The sequence below is a fragment of the Salvelinus sp. IW2-2015 genome, unplaced genomic scaffold, assembly GCF_002910315.2.
Source record: "Salvelinus sp. IW2-2015 unplaced genomic scaffold, ASM291031v2 Un_scaffold16653, whole genome shotgun sequence".
Lineage (NCBI taxonomy): Eukaryota > Metazoa > Chordata > Actinopteri > Salmoniformes > Salmonidae > Salvelinus > Salvelinus sp. IW2-2015.
In genome coordinates, this window is record NW_019957692.1 from 98,691 (window position 1) to 106,117 (window position 7,427).

The following is a 7,427-nucleotide window of genomic DNA, read 5'->3' on the forward strand; positions in this document are numbered from 1 at the left end:
TCATGGTGTCTGCTCCTCAAYGGCTGTTATCACGTTCTTTATGTCTCATATCTCTGTTTACCAACTCTCTCTTTACTTTCTCAAAAGACATACAATGACATGACATTGGGTTTTCCTGGTCGTAAAACCCATACATTGTGATATATTCATAAAGGAGAGAATACTAACTGTAGTTGTGACTTTGCTTTCTGGTGTTTGGGTGGAAAGCTGAAGACGTGTACTGAGTGTATTGACGCTMGTGGACAGTGACAGGATCATGTGAGGACCAGAACAGGGTTGTGTTCATTAGGCCCCARATGGAAGAAARGGGASTGAAACCGGGAAGTGCTACMTGAACTTGTCTAATAAGAAACATGTGTTKTCCWCTGCAGAGCATTTTRACATGTTGTGTCCTGATAAGTCCCAGACCGTTACYTACGGTTACTGATTGACAGCAGATGAGACTTAACCATGGAGAACAAGGATTCCCTGCACATACGTTTACACTAGCAGGGAGAWCCTCCACCTCAATCTGTATCTTTGTCACATYGTCCTGTAGCCGAGATAAAWAACAGACTAGGACGTAGGAAGTATGCCAAAGTGAGACTAGGACTATAGCAGACTCACTGTGTGCGTATTGTCTGTTTACAAAGATTGTGTGTCCAAAATGGTGGRCTCTGCAGAATGTGGAATTAGTAACATGCCTCTATTCTTAGATAGAGTATTACTTAACACAACAGTGAGCAGCAGGCCACATCACCTYTGGATCATTACACCAAGGTGTAGTTTGGTTATCTAATGACTTACTACAGAGAGAGGAGGAACAGTAGAGATACTGGAACTACTTTGAAATGACATAAAAACACATGATATCCCAAATGGTTAAGTTGCTGGCACAAGTCCTGCTGAGACTGATGATGTCCAAATATGGACTCTGTAAAGTCGGYTTAACATTATGGTTGACCTTAGTGCTTCTTTTTTTAATCTCAGAAAGACACATATTTGCTGTGGACAAATACTCAGCAGTGAGTCATGGACCAACAGCAAAGAGCTGAACAGAGTTACAGAGTTGGAATCACATGACCTAATGATGCCTCTATGAAATGCACCCTTACTAGTAATTGAACAGTTCTCTCTCTCTGTGTGTGAGAGAGTGAGTGTGTGTGTGTACACGTGTGTGTGTACTGTACATACACAGTGTTTTATTTGATACAGCATTCAGTCCAAGGCCATGATTTGTTAAAGTGTAGAATGAGTAGATATTGTACCCAATATGATACCAGGTGACCTCACCAGGAAAAACTCAAGGCCAAATTATTATTCTAGCCCAGAGTGTTTCTTGGTTGGGTTATTATTATTATTATAGCCTCGTGTTTCTTGGTCAGGTCACATGATCAGAAAGGGTGCAGAGTCCTACTATAGAGAGGGAATGCTGACATGTTATATTGACGATATTAGCATGGCATCGACCAAGGCTAATCACTAACCAGACTGCTGCTAGACTCTATAGCACTCCAACGTGTGCTGTAATTGTCAAGTCAACATTGTCATGTCGTGGTTGAGAATCAATTCATTCATTTTTCGTCGTAAGCTGAATAGAACTGTTTGGTTGTTTAGATAGCAAAGACAATGCATTTTTCAATCACTATTGTCCAGTCCGATTTGAAACCATCACGTCACGTTTCACGTCATTCATAAATTGTTGCTCTTGCTTTTATGTTGCTGTTACAGAATAATGTCCAAGAAAGACCAGTCTTTGCTTCAGCAGGTATTGAATAGTGTAGTGGTCTTCATTGCTGAAAATTAAGCAGCGCTAACTGGTTTCTCTGTCAAGCAACATTTCTTCAAAGCCCAAAGAACAAATCCACAGTCTGATCAGTTACAGATCAAAATGGCAGTTGTCAAACACACTGCAGGTCATGCTACAAACCACGATAAATCTCTACCGCATCGTGGATTCATTATTTGAAATAGTTACCCTTAGTTTGGCAGCTGTTTGACCTGCATCTGACCCACATTTTATAGCTGGTCTTCAGGCTTGCCGAGTCATGTCGTGTTTGAAATGCTGAGCTCATCACAGGCTACCCAGCCGAGGGCAGGACAATCACCCACCTACCCCTACTATTTCTGAGAGGTCAAGTCTACCTCATCCCACGCCACCATCCAGGCCTAGGACAGGACAATCACCCACCTACCCCACACTCTGTCTGTGAGGTCAGCTCTGGCACGCTGGCATATGGAGCATTACCACTGGGCACACACTGTTCAATCAATGTGTTTCCACGTCATTTCAACGTGGAATAGACGTTGAATTGAGCAATGTGAATTTGAGAAGGGCTAGAAAACATTGTACCCTAAAGGGGTGCAGCAGTGTTCCTCCTACTACCCATCATCATCATCATCACTCCCTTCCCTAAATCTCACAGGTATAACCTGTGGATGGATCTATGCCTATACAGTAGTGTGTACTATACTGTAGATCTGGCTAGAACAGTCAGTATACAGCCTTCTCGTCATAAAGGGTCACCTGACACAAAGTTCATCATAGACATGCTGCCCAATTTGCCTTCGTTTTGTCCCCTGTTCAGGCCTGGCGCCACACTCCTATGTGTGTGTGTGTGTGTGTCTGTGTTCGTCTGCCATGCATGAGTGCGTGTGTGTTTCGTGGAATGGTATGTGTGTGTGTTTTGAGGCTATACATTTTTCTGTGTGTGTGTGTGTGTGACAAACAAAGCTCCACTCCCTAGGCCTCAGCATCTCATCCTCCATCCTGTCTCCTGAACAAGAGAAGCGTACATGATGATTCATCCCTCTCTAACAGTTCGAAGACACATGATGAATGTTGCAAATACATCCAACTCAGACATTTTACTGACAGGTTCTGGTAGGTTCTTTTGATATATATATGACATACATACACACACTGGACAGTTTATTAGGTACACCTCCATGTTCACAGGGCTTGCTATATAAAACAAAAAAGCCAGGCACAAAGGTATTCACTTACTGTTCAATTGAATGTTAGAACAGGCAAAACAAGTGACCTAAGCATCTTTGAGCGGCGGTATGATCGTTGGTGCCAGGTGCGGCGAATCTGGTATCTCCGAAACATGTCTAGGGTTTTTATCGAGAATTGGTGCGACAATCAAAACACATACAGTCAGCAGCCGTCCTGTGGGCGAAAACAGCTCGTTGATGACATCTGCACCATTGAATTAGTAATTAGAACATTTAATTTTAAAGGATTTCTTTGGCTGTGTTTACAGTCACACAATTAGATATTTTTCCCCAATAATTGTTTTTTGACCAATCACATCAGATCTTCTCACATCAAAAGACCAATTAGTAAAAAAAGATCACAATTGGTGACTGTGTAAACACAGCATCAAAAGCCTTGTCCAGATAATGCATGCATTTCTGCCAAACCCCTCTGACACTCAATGTTGTCTTGTCATGCCGTACATGACAAACACAGTCAGAGAAGTTGGCTAAGCACATACAGCTCTGTCCACAGCTACATCAACAGATAAAAAGACCGTTATATAAAGTCACCGGGGGTTGGTGGCACCTTAATTGGGGAGAACTGGCATGTGGTAATGACTGGAGCAGAAATAGTGGAACGTATTAAATACATCAAACACATTGTCTCCAGGTGCCATTGATGCCATTCCATTTGTTCCGTTCCAACCATGATTATGAGCCGTTCTCCCCTCAGCAGCCTCCTATGATATAAAACTAATGTATTGGATTGTCTTTACATTTTTGAATAGCATCACATTTTATTTGGAATTGACAGAGCAGTGGTTCCAATACTGTTACGTGTGAAGGAGAGCACAGGCCTCCATAATCTGGCTTCAACTCCATTATGAGTGGCCGCTGTATCGCTTGCTTCGTGAAAAACTTTTTCTACCTTTTTTGACTATTTAAAAATCGGACCATGGCCTTTTTATAGATTTTTTACATGTCTCATGCTTATTAGACTTCATTTGAGATTACAATATTACATGCTGTTGTTTGTTTACAACCTGCAGTGGGTAATATGTTAGGACAGAGCACATTTTCATCCAACCATGGCACCCTGGCTTGGCTACATTGTCTGTAGACCTTACAGAATGGGACAATGACTACACATCCCACAAGGGCTGACGTAAATTGGATATGTTATTAGCTTACAAAGTTCAGGCTGTTGTAGGACTGTTGCAAATAGTTATCAAAATGGTTATTGTGATATAAAGGGCAACTCTATAGCCTCCATTCATATCTGTGTCGCATTACTACTATTATTCTCAGTGATAGAAGTTGCGGGGCTATGGATGATGTTCATTATCTTACGTTGACCATACCAGGACATGCTCCCGTCATACCAGGACATGCCTCCCGTCCATACCAGGACATGCTCCCGTCCCACCAGGACATGCTTCCCGTCCATACCAGGACATTGCTCCGTCCATACCCAGACATGCTCCCTCCATACCAGGACATGCTCCCGTCCATACCAGGACATGCTCCCGTCCGATACCAGACATGCTCACGACATGTCCCGTCCACACAGGACATGCTCCCGTCCACACAGGACATGCTCCCGTCCATACCAGGACATGCTCCCGTCCACACTAGGACATGCTCCCGTCCACACCAGGACATGCTCCCGTCCACACCAGGACATGCTCCCGTCCGACACTCAGGACATGCTCCCGTACCACACGCTAGGACATGCTCCCGTCCATACACACTAGACATGCTCCCGTCCACACCAGCGACATGCTCCCGTCCACAGTACCAGACATGCTCCCGTCCATACTAAGGCAGTCCCCCGAATCGTTTCAAAGGGCCAACCTGGAATCGCTACTCCCTAACAGCTTCCGTCCACTAGACAGGCTCCTTCACCCAATTCCCTCCCTAAGGACTCCGCCAACAGACAGTTCATAACGTGATACCCTCGCATTCCCGGGGACATAATCTACGTAGCGTGTTAGGGACAACTTCTACCCCCACTCCACTCTTCTCAACCAGAGTCTGTGCTGAATGGTTTCATTTGGGTTTGCCTACTGCTACAAAGAATTATATTGCTCCAGTGGGCATTCTCTCTCTTCTGATTCCATCTTACCATTATGTCTTTTTTTGTACACAATATATATATTTAGCCATTGTTATATTATTTGCTGCTTCCTTAGAAATATTGTTCCTTTGTTTGGCTTATACAAATATTGCAGTTGCATTTGTGTGCGTGTGCTTCTTTCATGAAATGTCGATAGTTGATCTCCTTACCACATGTGTCATTCATAATGATGTCACAGTAAGCCTAAAGTCCGACTTTAATAAGCGTGCTAAGAGATTTGCAGTATTGAATTAATAATGCCAAATCCAATAGAGAGATACATTTAAGTCACGTCGCGTGCCTTATCAGAGCCCAGGAGCAGTCAGTGAAAACACTGCCCTCTGTGGTGAAAATAACTACTACAACTGAAACCAGTGACTAGATTTCTCCATGCGTGTCTTTTTCGCTACTCAAGCCTGTGATTTTCTGAATCGACCAGTGGAGGCTGCTGACCGGGAGAACGGCTCATAATAACGGCCAGAACGAGAGCAAATGGAATGGCATCATACACATGAAACCATGACAACACTGACAAACTAAATACACAAACACAACGATGTGTTTGATGTATGTTTGAAACCATTCCACTGATTCCGCTCCAGTCATTACCACGAGCCCGTCTTCGTCAGCAGACATAACTCAGATAACTCCATACTTACAAGGCCTGTACTCTACTGTCTTCCATTCAACCCTCGCTAAGACTCATGATAGCGGAACAGTTATACTAACTGGAAGTCAGGGGCGGTTTCCTGCAGCACACTTTCTTTGTTTTTTAGTCCAACTCAGTAGAACAATGTACACAAAAGTAATTCCATCAAGTGGATTTTAGTCCGCACATGCCAGTCCATCAGTTATCCATCCGTAGCCGCACGAGCAAGCAAGATCCTATGCTCTCTCAGGTCAAAACCACACTGCCCATTCCCTGGAGAATCTAATCTGAACTCCAAATAAGTGATCATTGTAGTGTAGCACTAGCCAAGGCATTCATCCTGCCAAAACTAAAATTGCCCAGTAGTCACTCGTTGACGAAGTCATAGCTAGCTACTGCAGTAGAATGCGTCTACATCTCTACTCTTGCAGTATGCTCTGTCTATAAACATACATTAAGCAGGATTTCCGGAAGGGTGAAATGGTGTCCAATTTATTCATTTAAACCTCTTGCTACTGTATGTTTTGTACATAACCGGTGAGACACATGATGCAGCCTCAGCCAATCACCACCGACACAGCATGGAAACCTCACCCAAACAGTTGAAACATACAGTCATTGGGCCAAAAGTTTTGAGAGATGACACAAATAAAATTTTTAAGTCTGCTGCCTCACTTGTATGAATGGCAATTTGCATAACTCCAAGAAGTGTTAAGAGTGATCAGATGATTGCAAAGTCCCTCTTTGCCAGCCAAAATAAACTGAAACCCCCCAAACAACATTTCCCACTGCAGTTCAGCCTGCCCACAACAAGGACCAGCTGACATGTACGGATTCTCACAGTAACACAGTGTGAGTGGTTGACGAGGACAAAGGTTGGAGATTCATGCTCAGTCATGCTGATTGAGTTCGAATAACAGACTTGGAAGCTTCAAAGGAGGTGCACAATGGGTGCATGAACATTGGTTCTTCCTCTCGCTCAACCATGGTTCCTGCAAGGAAACACTGCCGTCGTCATTTGCAAAAAAGATGCTTCAGCAGGCAAGGATTCTGTCAAGTAAGATTGCACCTAAAATCAACCATTTATCGGTCATCAAAACTTCAAGGAGAAGCAGTTCAATGTTACACGTGAAGAAGGCCTTCAGCGTGCCCAAGAAAGCCAGCAAGCCCGGATCCGCTCCTAAAGTTCCGGGCACCACCAGGTAACAGAGCTTGCTCAGGGAATGGCAGCAGGCAGGTGTGAGTGCAACTTGCAACGCACAAGTGAGGCGAAGACTTTTTGCGAGGATGCCTGTGTCAAGAAGGCACAAAGTAAGCCCACTTCCTCCTGAGGAATAACCATCAAGGACAGACTGATATTCTGCAAAAGTAAAGGGAGTTGGACTGCTGAGGACTGGAGGGTAGAAGTCATTTTCTTGAGATCCCTTCCGCGATTTGTTTGGGGCAACTGGAAAAAAGCTTAAGTTCGGAGAGACAAGGTGAGCGCTACATCATCCTGTGTCATGCCAAACAGTAAAGCATCCTGAGACCATTTCATGTGTGGGGGCTTTCTCAGCCAAGGGAGTGTGGCTTCACTCACAATTTTTGCCATGAATAAAATGTTACCCCAAAACATCCTCCATAAATCAACTTCTCCCACCATCCAGGAACAATTTGGTAATGAGATAAGCTTTTCCAGCTGATGGAGCAACCTTGCCATAA